At 37.3% G+C, this 14,060-nt stretch overlaps 1 protein-coding gene across 1 annotated transcript in view; it reads left to right on the top strand.

The window, feature by feature from the left end:
• LOC129578682 (uncharacterized) overlaps positions 1-14,060 on the top strand; it is a 114,822-nt gene that overhangs the window by 11,666 nt on the left and 89,096 nt on the right. Inside the window, exon 2 of the mRNA XM_055467593.1 lies at positions 2,934-3,045. The gene's annotated coding sequence lies outside the window, so the exon portion shown is untranslated. The remainder of the gene's footprint in view (positions 1-2,933; positions 3,046-14,060) is intronic.

The following is a 14,060-nucleotide window of genomic DNA, read 5'->3' as shown; positions in this document are numbered from 1 at the left end:
CTCAGCAACAGTGTTAATTCACAACCAACAAACACACACACACACACAGAGTGGGAGAGAGAGGGAGACAGAACACGAATCTTGAGCATGATGCTGGTGTGGATGCGAGGGAAATTCGATAGGGTAACCACTGACAGTCTGATATGAATTTGCATTCAATGTCGCGTCGCGACGCATTCAATCGTTTGTTCGTTCGTTCATCTCCACCGGCATTGGATTTACAGAAAACAGGGAACAGTGATTGCAAATGCGGTGTGAGATGATGCAGTTGCATCTGTTCAAACATTTACAATAAACCCACTCGATTTTCCCACCATATCAAACGAATCAAGCCAACCAACTGAAAACAGAACGAGATTTAGTAGGTAGAACAATCGTAGTGTGTGCAACACTGGTCGAAGAATCACAGCAATGATGATGTTAATGATGATTCTGTTTGGTATGCGTTTGTGTGTGTGTGCATGTGCATATGAACCAGATCAAACAAATATTATTTGCGATGAAATTGCACCGCGCCAATTCAACACACCTCCGAATGGGGTTTGTGCACATTTTTTCCCATTGTGTACTATTTTCATCGGTTCATTCTAAAGTGGTCAGATAGAGTCTAAATTGAACCGAAGATTTTCTAATTTGGCCCGACAAGAATGACAATTTGAGCAGATAATTTTATTCCAATTTGTCCAGATAAATTCCAAAAAAAGTCAGAGAAAACTCTAGATTGAGCAGAGAAAAATGGATTCACTATTTTTCTGCTTTTGACAGACAAACTTGTCCGAAACGGTCAGATATATTTCCCAAAATGATCAGATAAAATCCTAATAAAACCAGATATACTTATTCGAAAATGTGCAGACTTTTTCTGATTTTGGTCGAAGATATTCTAATTTGATCCGACAAGAATGACAATTTAAGCAGATAATTGTATTCCAATTTGGCCAGATAAATTCCAAAGAAGGTCAGAGAAAATTCTACATTGAGCAGAGAAAAATGGATTCACTATTTTTCTGCTTTTGGCCGACGCACTTGTCCAAAACGGTCAGATATACAGAAAAATATTTCGAAAATGAGCATAAATGAGTTCCGGTTTTTTTGACATGTACTGTATAACTAACGAAAACGAATTCTTTAGAATGTAAAAATAATGCAGCGATAAGGAAACGATATAGATGCTCATCATAAATTATTTGGCATTTTATGCAAGGCTATAGATATTGGATAAGCGAAGCTTCGGGTGCTGATATACAACGGTAAATATTTCAATACGTTCAACCCATTCCATCAAATTTTATCGTTGAAATTTCATTTGATGCAAACAAAGCGCTCGCATAAAAAATCTGGACTGAAACATATCACCAATCTAGATAGCTCAATCTCCTCTGCTTTTTTTGTTGTTGCTAATGCTGATGCTGCCGCTTACAATTTTTCTCTATATTTTGCGCTCTGTACCTCCCCCTCACTTTCGTCTACATGAAACTTTGCACAAAAGTTTTTCAAATATTTCCTCGTCGAGTTACCAATGAATTAAGCTTCATTTAAAATTCGACCACCTGTAGCTGCACGCCACTTCCTGCTCTCACTACATGTAATTCACACGACATGTATACAGCCCCTGTGTGCAGCGTGAACTCTTACTACCATGCTATCACGTACGCACTCACATGCTTCATATATAATGAGATGATCAAATTTGTTAGCTCAAAACCATTTAATTTAACCTAGGATTCTTATCTGTCTTATGTAATAACGAGTGATTTATTCGAAATGCCAGAAGCAATTAACCAATGACACGATTCCGATTGGATTTAATTTACATTTTCTCTCTCTCTCTCTCTCTCTGTTCGCCCGCTCACATTTCATTGAATCGATGCATAGTTTCGATGGGTCTATATCCACTACAGTAAAAATTGAAACATAAATTGTGGTTAATTTCAATTGAAAAGTTTACATACTTTTCTTTGGCCTCATCCCGACTCAATTTCCACGACGAGCGTAACAGATTTTGAAATGTAAAAACTTTGTGCGTTTGTTGAAAAAGTTTTAAATGTACGAAAAATGCACTCCGATATTAAATAATTAATTAAACATTTGCCAAGTAGAAAGTTTTATCTCTCAATTTAATTCTCGGGCTGTCATTTGATGTCTTAGAGTGGATTTCAAACACAGTACATTTTCCAGCACAAATCGTTGTTTTAAATATGACCAATAAAACATCCCCTCTAATCTTACCGTTTCCTTTTCGAAAGTGTCACCACTGTGAATGCGTAGCATTCGTTGTCTTCGTGGTGGATGTGTGTAAGTGTGTATGTGTAGTTTATATAGTTCAAACCGAGAGTTGTATGTCGATGGATTCGAAATGTCAAAAAGTCGAAAGTACAATAAAATAGTAAATTAATGTTTGAGCCACTTCGCTCATCGTAATTAGTATTTAATTGGGCGTGATTAAATGATAAAACTATTTCGTCGTTGTGTCAAGTTTTCTGGTTGAAAGCGTTTCATGCAACTGTGCTCGTTCGCAAAGTTTCTATTGATCTCAATCACGATATGGCCAAATCGCAAGACATTTTCTCTCTCTCTCTCTCTCTCTATCTATCTATCTATTTCTATCTATCTCTATATTTCTGTCGTTGTCTTCAATCAATTGAAGAATGATTCGATACCATGCTGAGCTGCGGTGAAAGCTCTTTCTTAAGAAAAATAATCGACAACAATAACAACAAGCAATTATGTGCTACTTCGTGGTTACGTTTTAATAAGTTTGAAAAGCGAACTGAGCCAACCAAGTAATGGAAAGCGAGAAAACCATGCAAACGAAATAAAATATAAAGTAATTTTCGAAGCCGTTTCAGCTAATGAGTTTGGTAACAGTCAAATTAACACTAACATTTCGATAAAATTTTGCGTTTTCTCTCTTTCTCACCCTCTAATTCCAGAACCAGAAAGACAACTTAAAGGGAACCACGAGTTTTGCGACTAAAATTCACGCATCTCACTCAACCACTGGCATATGACTGCTATCGACTCGGGACGAATTTCCATAAAATGGTACGTATGCATGTTTGAGATTTCATTTGAATCTCCGTATTTAACTTTCCGTATCAAGGTTACGGCTACTTTTGCGACCGTGAAACTGAAAACATTCAAAAAAAGAAAATAGTAAAAGGAGAAAAAGAATAAAATGATTCTCAGATTGAGAAACTTTTGCCAACGAAGTGTAAGATATTTACGTTTCAGAAGAAATAAGTTGTAGATTTACGTTGCGCACACGAGAAAAGAAATCCACGAACTTTCGACGACCAAGTGGCCTATTTAGATTAGTTGGTTTTATTTCGGTGTTTTTCATTTGGAATGATCATAGGGAGAGGGAGAGAAAAAGTGAAAGCAAGAGACGAACAAGAAGAATAAGCAAGAGAGAAAACAGATATTCATTTATGAGAGAACGGAATGGAATAAGTAGTTGACACGTGAAACAAAAATTTTGTTGTCAGCCCGATTTCACGGCTCTTATCATATTGGACTCATTAGCGGATTGCGAAAAGACATAGATTACGAGTTTCATTACTAGAAAAGCCCGAAATGTCAAAATATCCGAAGCATGCTATACGTATGCCACGACAAAACATTCCAGTCTATCAAATATCACAAAACGAAACAAGTCACCCGAATCAAATTCACCGCTCGCTGGCTCGCTCTTTCGTTTTGACGGTCGCTTGCCTTGCTAAGTAAACATAAACACGATTGTCTAATCAACTCACGTAAGCAACAGTAAATATAATTAAATAGCGAAATCCTTTCATATTGATTTCGTGCATAAAGCAAAGCACGATAAGGCCAACGGAGTGAACCATCAAAAATACATAAAACTAATAACTATATAAATATTTCAGCATTTCTTCTGTTTTCGCTTCATTTTGCCACGTCCAATGAACCAAAGTCATATAAACATGAATTCACACACACACACACGCATCGACGAAAAATCAACACAGATTTTTAGAACATTTCACAACTCGCACAATAAATTCCTGTGAAATATACGCAGCTTCGGCGTTGCAATTGTTGGTGCTTTTCGAGCGAGACCTCCTTTCGGTGAACGCCACAACATCGTACATATAAGCAGCAAGTTTATGAAAGTTCAAGACAAAATAAGCCCTCAAGTTTTAGGCATAACACAATGCGCACACAGTTCCGATTCTCGGAAACTTGAATTTCGCCCATTCATAGATAAATTGACCATAGCAAAATACTCGGTTTTGCTTTTAGCAAACATGCCTTTTTTTTCTTTCTCATCAGCAAACAAACTCGCTTCTTAAGTGTCAAAAATCTGATTTGTTTTAATCATTATCATCAAATTTGTTCATATTTCATGATTTCCTGGAAGAGCGAAACATAGCCCATGCTTTAATCTCTGTTGTGTCTTCTGTAATGGGACCGTTTCTTTCGTCGTTGTCGTCGTCGTCGTAGTCGCCGGCGGTGGCTTCGTAGTTCTCTTCACGAAATAGCGGCATGGGAACGGTTGCGTGTCCCAATTGTATTTACAATCATTTCTGGATAAGTGACCACACGAATGTCCCGACGAAGGGGGGGGATGTGTACAGTGCAGTGAATATCGGTGACCACCCATCCTATTAAATATTGAAAATGGAATCGATAAGAGAGTGACACATGGTTGATGTCACGTAAATTAAACGAAATAAGAATTGATATATGATTGCATTTGATGAAAAACAACTGACACACTCTGTGTTTGTCATTTTTTTTATTTATTTTTTTCCCCTTTTTTAGTTTTGCTCGGCAAAACGATGAACAAATATGAAAAAAGGCACATTGAACATATTGTTCACAATTTCAAATCTGTATATTTATCCAGAGGTTTAGCGCGATACAGAGTAGAGAGAAAGAGAAGAAGGACTGAAAAATCTGTTGAAAATACAGAGGAGATACTCTGTTCACAATAAAAAGAGAGAAAGAGAGCAAAAAAGGAACGGAAAAGAAATGGCCTGAACAGGCTTTGTTATGCGCTAAATCCATTACGCTGAATAAATTCATGCGATAGATTTATGCGATAAATGTGATGCGCTCGCTTTGCGTTGAACGAGTTCTGTTGCTCTTCACTACCGCTTAGCGATGCGTTCACTGCAAAGCATGAACGTTCATGTGTGAAAAACTGAAGAGCAACAGACTTCGTTCACCGCAAAGCGAGCGCATCACATTTATCGCATAAATCTATCGCATGAATTTATTCAGCGTGATGGATTTAGCGCATAAAAAAGCCTGGGCCTGAACTTAAAAGTTCAAGCGGAACTTACACAAGCCACTTTATAACTTTACATCCAATCCATTTTATTTAATGTAATCGTATATATTTTGTAGAGCTTGCGATTTCTGGTAGCAGCTTCTGCTTCTGGTGGTGCTACTGCTGCTACCCCGTTACAGTTACTGCTCTGTTGTTACTCGCTGCTCTTTCATTCGCTTTTTGTCTCTCGCTCACATCCTGAATGTGTGTGATTTTCAGAAAAGAGCCCTCTCCGGCGAAGGTTAAAATGTTTTCAAATATTCAGGGCACAACCGAATATGAAAAATAATATGAAGAAAAAAATAACCACAAAATGATTCAGTCGCTAGATTTCTGTGCCACACACACACACACTCTCTCTGTAGCATCCAGCGATGTAAGCAGTAGCGATATTGTGTCTTGTTATAGTATGTGTTTGTGTGATGAGAGAGTGATATAGTCTCGATGAATGAAAACGAAAACAAACTTGCAGGCAACGGCGAATGCACAGGCAAAGGGAGGCTTCAAAAAGGTTATCTGATATAAATAGCTTTGAATTTTTCTGTCAACTCTATCCATTTTAATGAAAAAACAGTATAAAATATAAATATTATATATAAAACAATTTATACCGATGCCGCTGCGACTACTGCCGCTACTGGCTTTTTGTCTCCCACTCGCTCGCTGTCTCCCTTTCACTCTCTCCACCTTTTCACCGCGTTGTTTTCATAATCTATTCATGGTAGTATCACACAGTTTGTTGTGATATATCGCATATGTCTCAGATGTTTGTGGGACATGCGAGAGAGATATTTACACCACTCGAGATGGTTTGCGCCTCTCTCTCTCACTTATTTTCTCTCTCAAATACACACACACACACTAGCTCATTCGCATAAACTGGGCAAAAAAGGGGTTAGTTTTTGAATTTAATTTACTCTATCTCATGGCGATAGTGATGAATTTTGTTTTGCATGGCAAAGGCGCTGGTCGTTTGTCACGGACAACTGTGGTAGCAAACCGAATTAGAAAAATTTCCTCATAGGTTACATGGTGGTTTGCCATATTTCTGCTACATTGAAGTCAGCCGAGTGTCGCACACAATTTTTCAATTTAAATCAACGAACGAACGTTGGCTTGAATGCGAATGTGCGTATTTGATTTCGAAAACTAGCTAAAACTAGCATGCAAAGTTACTGTGTGACAAAATGAATTTCACGGGCATATTCATTGCCTCTGTATTCTTGATTTCCGCAATGAATTTCATTTAATTTTATTTATACCCTCCCTTTTTTTTCTTGACTTATCACATCTCTATTCACATGCGAATGCCATCGGAATGCGAATGTAAATATGTCTGTCTATCTGTCTATTTGCCCTGTTACACACACATGCACAGATCAATAATGCTGTTAAACTGTTACCAGTATTCACGTATATATGTTATGGACAGGAATGCTAAACATATTATTCTTATAAACATGCCATAAAAAGCTATCATCAAGAAGTATTTCCCATCTCTCTCTCTCTCTTTCCCTCTCTTTATCTATGTGCACATGTGCATCATTTGCGAGAACCGAGACACAACATGATCCGCTGGATGCCATGTGATTTTGGTGTGTGTCACGTGACAAACGGAACTGGATTTGAATAAGTTTTCCCGTCCATATTTTATATGTGTTATACATGTATGTAAATATTCAGTTGAGCAAACAGCAAATCGTTTGTTGATTCTATGCGAATAAATAATTTTAAGGATCTCATTTGTTTGTTCAGGAAACAAATGCGCCTTTTCAAGTGACGGAAGGATCTAAAGACCAACTATTAAACACAGAATAACATTATTTGTTCTCACATAATCGTTTGACCATTTTTCTTCTTCAAAACTAACAAACCAGTCCCCGGTAAAATGCACACAAAAACACAAACATACTACATCGTATGCGCGTGTGCTTGTATATGTATAACAATAATATTCGCTCGTAAGATTCGTATCCATCTCGATTAGGCCATTTTCTGTGACAACCTAAAGCTTCAACCTTTTTTCAGATGAATTAGTTATTGTCACTGAAAAATGGTCAGCCTTTGAGTCGGCCACAAAGCACATGAGTGACAGCCCTGCTTCCCAACTAATTTATACGTATTGTCTATATTCGGTTCGTAGATTTTATTTGTTTAAATTTAACATGTGTCCATTCAATTTTCATGATTCTTTGATTATAATCAATCAGTGTACCTACAATTTGTAACATATTCCATGACAATATTGTATAGTAAATTCAATTCGGAACAATCGGCTCCTCATTAGAGGGTGATGCCACAAGGGATACGAGAGTTTTTTGTGTCAAAAATGATCTTCTAGAATAGAAAACTACTACCTCTCTGTGTCTCTTTGCCCAAAGAATTTTCGAATATTGTTTGCCCTTTTTTCTTATGACGCTTTCGACATCATCCAAAGAATAAGTTATCAAGTTGAGCAGCACATTCAAGTGTAACTTTTCCAAAATGATACGAATAATGCAAAGGGTAAAAAAAAGCAGACCGAAAAATACCATAGTGATTCAAGTTGATTCCCTGAGAAAATATTGTGTAGTTGAATGTAAAAATGGGTACAGTAAAGGTTCAGAAAGTTTTGTTTCCATAAGCATTAAAATAGCTAAAAAAAACTAATCCAAACCATGTGTATTTCATTTAAAGCGTTGTGAATGAAACGCGAATGCAAACGCACATGGGAAGATACGATCGATTTTCACTTACTAACGTGAAAAATGATGTAAAAACGTTGATAATTGTCTACAACCTTCGATTGATCGAAAAAAAATAACAGGCAAAAAATCAGTATTTAAATACGCGTATCGATTTATGTAATTACCAACTGCTGGATGAGATTCAAATGTGTGTGTGTGTGTGCGTGCGTGTTGGGAGAGGAGTTGTTGGTTTTTTTACCCTGAAAACAGCCAAAGTGGCAATAAGTCAATTTTTTCTCCATATTTACATATAATTGAACGGGTTTTCTGCCTGTCATAATTTATAATTCAATATGAAATGGCCAGTTGATTTTTTTCCACTTCCATTCATTAATCAACGTTTCAAATTGGATGGATAAACTGCCGCTTGAATGATAAAATGGGGGTAGCATGGTATTAAACACACGCTGATGTTGCCGCCGCCTCTGCTGATCGACACATTTTCCATTCAAAACGAGCGAAGGGCAAATTTAAAATTAAAACATCCACAACTTAACGATAAGATTTATTTGCAAAGTTTGAATAAAGCTTATTTTGGAATTTAAATCATTCGACATAAGTGTATTAAGAGTGTATCTTTAGCAGTAATGAACATCACGCACGCATGCATGTATGATGTTCCTTTGTCGAGTGCTTTTAATATATATATGCTTGATGCATTGTGTATGTGTAGGCACATAAAATCTGGTTAGATATTGGACTTAATTTGGGTGACTAAGCAGATTTACTAATCTATTTACACACATTAAAATTCCGCAACCATTTCATTTGGTTCGAGGTCAATTTTATGAGATTGGACATATATCATACAATATACAGAATACGGTACGGTGCAATCTGTTGTTTTGGTAACCACATTGTGGTGTAAATGGCGATGAAATGCGTATTTGCCATTGGTGGCTTACTTTAAACTATTTCGCTTGTCAGTTTCTTCTTGTTCGCTTTTTTAGACCCTCCATTTTTCAATTTGTTTCAGTGCTAGCAACCGAGTGGACCACTCGAGTGTGTCAGAGCACACTACTGATGGCCTGTGAACCTAATGGAAAAGTTTTCATTGTCAAGCATCTCAAAACTTCGAATCAAATAAACAAGTATAACATTTAGAAAGTTGAATGATGTAGTTGAAAACATTTTGAAGTGCTTTCAAGTCACTATCGAAATAGTGTGTGTATGCTTGTTTGTGTCTATGCCCGTGTGACGTTTTTCAAAAGCTTAATTAGTGCTCTTACATCGGCCGCACAATTTCGCTTTTGCGATGCTCAACACACAAAAACCAAACCCCTCGAAGAGTGTCTACAGACTGCATAAGTTAATTAAAACATATGATGCAACATACCACCAATGTGTGGATGAAATGGTTGTCTAGTATGTGTCTGTGCTAAATGACAAAGTTGTTCAATAAAGCGATATCACCTTTGCTAAACGTCAATGGGAGACAGAGTTTCTCTCTCTCTCTCTCTCTCCTCTCTCTCTTTTTGCACACAAACGATTTTTCTTCATGTAGTTGTCGTAAGCCAAAACGATTCTGTTAAACTTTTGTGGCGGCATTTTGTGGTGTTTTGCAATGAATTTCATGAAAATATTGTCGGACGATAGATTCATTTAATTGGCACTGAAGCCAAAATTCATAAAAACGTTCATTTTATGCAGCATTCACATGCAATTTTATGTACAAAGTTTCAATGTACCGTGTAAGCGCTCCTTCTCTATCTACCACGTACGTGTGTTTTTGTGTGTGTAATTTTAATAAACTTGACAAACCATCGCCAATAAATACATTGGGCCAAATTGCTACACATGACCCAAATGTAAGTTTTGTAAGTTTTATGCGGCACATCCATAGCGGCTTCATGTGCCTGCCTTTGCTTTCTCGCAAAATCGAACTACATCGAATATGAAATTATTTTTAAGTGTTATGTTACGAATGTCTCGAAATGAAAAGATGACGATTGTATACTCGATTTTTGGTTAATAACTCTAATGAAATTGTTGAAAAGCATTTTCATGCGATCGTGCTTTCTGTAATTGAAGTCTAAGTCACGAACCGCAAATAAAATGTGGCACTCTCGTCTAAGCGATATGTTTTCATTTTTGGCCAATAAATTTGATATTTGGTTTTTGGTACACGAGCGAGCGCTGTACATTGGCAAACGCATTGCACACGTTCATTCCGGTTTAAGGAATAGCATGTGGCAGAAACATTAATGACTGGCAGCTAGTATAACGTGTATACACATACCGACAACGACGACAACATCATTTGCCTAATCAAATTTAAAAATCAATTTTGCTCGGCATCCGTCGTTTGCCTCGAGCTTTGGCACATTTAATGCAGCTCCGCTGATTGTACACATCTATTCATTGATGAGAAGGTTTGAATGCGATAGAAATGTATCTGCCTGTTGGTTGTTCACCGCATCATCCCCTTGAAAATGAGCATTTCGCGTACACAGGAAAATGATTCTGTTCATGCTTCCATAAAATTTTCAATCTGCAATTCGGTCAAATGTTCCAACGGCTTCGTTCGGATCTTTTCCGGTTTTCACTTGATTCGTTTGTTTATTTCGCACTTTTTCGTGAGCGACGGTGCTTTCCTTTTCGTCGGTGCTTTTTTTTCGTGCATATGCGGAATTTTATCAGTGAATCGAATATTTTCGTATTTTAACCACTAAATCAAACGGTAACTACCTAAGCCGTAAGATCCACTGGTGTTTCGTGTGTATTTTTTGATTAATGGCAACAACAATTTGCCAGACGAAGGAAAACATTATATACAGCAATATGGAATAAATTTTAGTAGCACGTTTAACTGTGCGCACTGCGCATTCACACACCAGTTGAAATTAAATGTTAAATGCCTCGCGCTTGAAGTAAGCTCGACCTTTCTCTTTCTTTCTGTCCTTCGCACTCGCACTCGCACTCGCAATCTCTCCACTGTCTGTCATTCATCCAGATCCTCGAGTCAACTCGAACCGAGTCTCACGAAGGAAAACAACGCATTACATAGATTATTCACACAATGAATATGCTGAATCTGTGCGAATGAAAGAAAAAAAAAGTAAATAAGGATGAAGAAGGGAAAAAAAATATATGATAGGTTTAAAAGCGAATTCGTTTTTCCTGTTGGATTGCGAATGCAGCCACAATCTTGATACACCAGTTGGATGTGTGAAAGAATTTGTTTCAATTAAATTCTGTGGAAAAGAACTTCAACCCAATCCTGTCTCGTCAGCAACAATTAATCAAATTGCCTTAATCTCCGTTTTTTTTTTCTTGCTTGATTCTCGTCACAAAATGTTAACTTGTAACGTGTTATTTGGGCAGAGAGGCGAACTAATACCAAGATGTTTGTCAATTGATGTGGAACATAATTGGTTTCCGGTTGAACCGTACATCTCTCACTCCTTTTGTTTTTATTCGCACCAACTCTCGCGCTCTTTCTTTTGCTTGCTCTTCAATTCACCGGTAGACAGAACGAATAATTGAAGGCAGCTGGATTAACTTGCAACAAAAGTGCTACTGGCAACCGTCACTAAAAGACCAACACACACACACACTCATGCACATACACACATCTATTACCATTTTAAAGCAAATTAATGCAAACTTGCTGTGATACAAGTTTACATTCTTCGTTTAAAACTATCGTCATTGTAAGATAAACGACAAGCGACCAACATTCACGTTTAATTTTGTCGCTCGTTCTCTGGCCCCGTCGTTTCGCTGAATGGCTGAAAGTTTGCAATGCCTATTAAAAATTCACAACCGGATTTCTGCAAATAAATAAGTTTAAATTGAAAATCAAGGAATATTTACGTAGGAAAAGCGCAGCAACCATCACCGTATGTCGAGTTGTACAGCTGCTTAGGTGTGTGTGTATGTGTGTTTTTTTTTATTCGGTGAAAACCATGCGCCACTTGACGAGCTATGTGCGGTTGGCCGTAAGCATGTGGTTCTCTCACTCTCACCTTTTTCCTCTAAATATATCGGAATCGCAATAGATCGTGTGTCGTTTGAAGGAAAAGCAAGCTGCAAACATATTCACTGTTATAATAATGGCAGAAATTCAATCACCCCAGATTATAGAGTTATTGACGGAAAATTGAAACCATGCGAAACCAAGTTAGAGAATTTCTTCTCTACGCAATTCGTCCATTTTTCCCACGCTGTATAACAACAACCATAACCACAACAGCAACAGCAACAGCAACAAAAAATCAATTCGTTGCGATTGAATTTTCGATTAGAATTACTGCACTGAAACGGATTAAATTATTTCAATGTTTTCACTGTAATAAATTTGCAATTTATGGCAAATTTGTTTGGAATCAAGGCGTTTGAAATGAGGAGACGGCGGCTGTTCAGCTCATCTCTATTCATGCACACACACACACAAACAGGCGAACAGACCACTTTTCAATCGCATGTACTGCTTCATCCATCCCTCCGCATTCGTTCGCCATTGTTGACACATTTTTGCACCCAATCCAAATCAAAAACATATCTAATGAATTTGATGGCAACCGATGCAAACAACGTGGCGAAATGTTTTTATAATGAGCAACAAGAAACTTTGAAGTTCATTCTCTTGGGCGAAGCAACAAGTCCAATAAAGTTATCAAATTATTTTCAATTGATTTTGAGACTATCAGCGCTCTTGTTGAATATATATATATTTATATAACATGCAATTTGTTGAGTGTGAGTGTGTATCGGTTTTGTTTTTCTTCTTCTCTTCGTCTTTCGTATCGAATTATATTGTCTTTTATGGCTGTCTATCTGTGTACACATACTACATCTCCTTCCGGTATGTGGAAAGCGAAAAGTGTTTGAAAACTGTTCACGACTTGTATGTGCCGTGCCCATTCAAAGGAACAATGGCAGTAGCACACGCCTCGATGCAAAAGCAAAATAAAACTTGTACGCTCGATTGTTGTGTGTGTGTGTGTTGTGTATATTTAAACAAAAACTTGTCCTTATTTTCGTGTTGCCAGCAACACCGCAAACACCGAATTGTCGATTGATTTATGTGAGAGTGTGATGAGACTAACCATATCGGCACAAACGCTATTTATTGCTCGAAAATCGCTCATTCGCTCATTCTCTCTCCCACTTTCTCGACTTCCACTGCCGTAGCGAACGAAACTTTACGACGTAATATATTGTTGATGTACATTGTACACCATACACACAAATAACATTGGCCAGGCAAAATGTAATTGTAGTACATTGAGTAAATACTTAACAGCAATAGCACCACAAGTGCGGCAAACGGCAAACGGCAAACACCGAGAATTGTTATTTATTGCGATTGTTTCTAACTTGTTGCAATATTCAACTGTTGAATTTCATTTTCAGTCGTCTATAAAACTGATTGAATCATACGATAGTAACAACAGACGAACAATAGACGAACAGCAACAGCAACATCAGCTTCTATATGAGAGTTGCATATTGTATCGAGATACGATGGCTTCAACGTATTTTCTCGAGTATTTATTTAGTGGTGTGAATATTTGATGGCATTCTTTTTTTTACGCTGAGTAGAGAGAAAAACAAGAAATTCCCGCAAAATTACCTCGATGAAATATTCCATGGCATATTCTTAAGCAAAATAAGTGGGTCGGTGCTCACTAAATTATGAATTAAAAAAAAAATAGAAGAGAACAGAAAACATTCCTTTTTTCGGTTGGACCTCAAGGTGAAAGCCACCACCACCAAAGGCGTGCTATCGATTTGACGATTTTCATTCAATTTATTGAGGTAGAGAGCGGCAATCGCAACACACGAACGATCCTTAAATTGAAAGTAGGAAACAAGTGGAAAATGACATGATAATCAATAAATATGTATACTATATGTATGTATGTATGTATTAGGGGTGATCGATTTTCAAAAAAAAAGGATTCAAAATTTAATAGTGCGGGATCGAAAGATCATGAGGAGAGATGAAAATTTTGTTCCGGCACTTTTTTGATACATAGTGCCTGATGTCACCCCGGATTTTTTTTGAAAATCACCTAAAAAATGACCATTTT

The sequence above is a fragment of the Sitodiplosis mosellana genome, unplaced genomic scaffold (genome assembly GCF_009176505.1).
Source record: "Sitodiplosis mosellana isolate CC-2019 unplaced genomic scaffold, AAFC_SMos_1.0 Smas_scaffold_6226, whole genome shotgun sequence".
In the NCBI taxonomy this organism is placed as follows: domain Eukaryota; kingdom Metazoa; phylum Arthropoda; class Insecta; order Diptera; family Cecidomyiidae; genus Sitodiplosis; species Sitodiplosis mosellana.
Note: the sequence above shows the minus strand (reverse complement) of the source record. Positions and strands in the feature narration are given on the sequence as shown.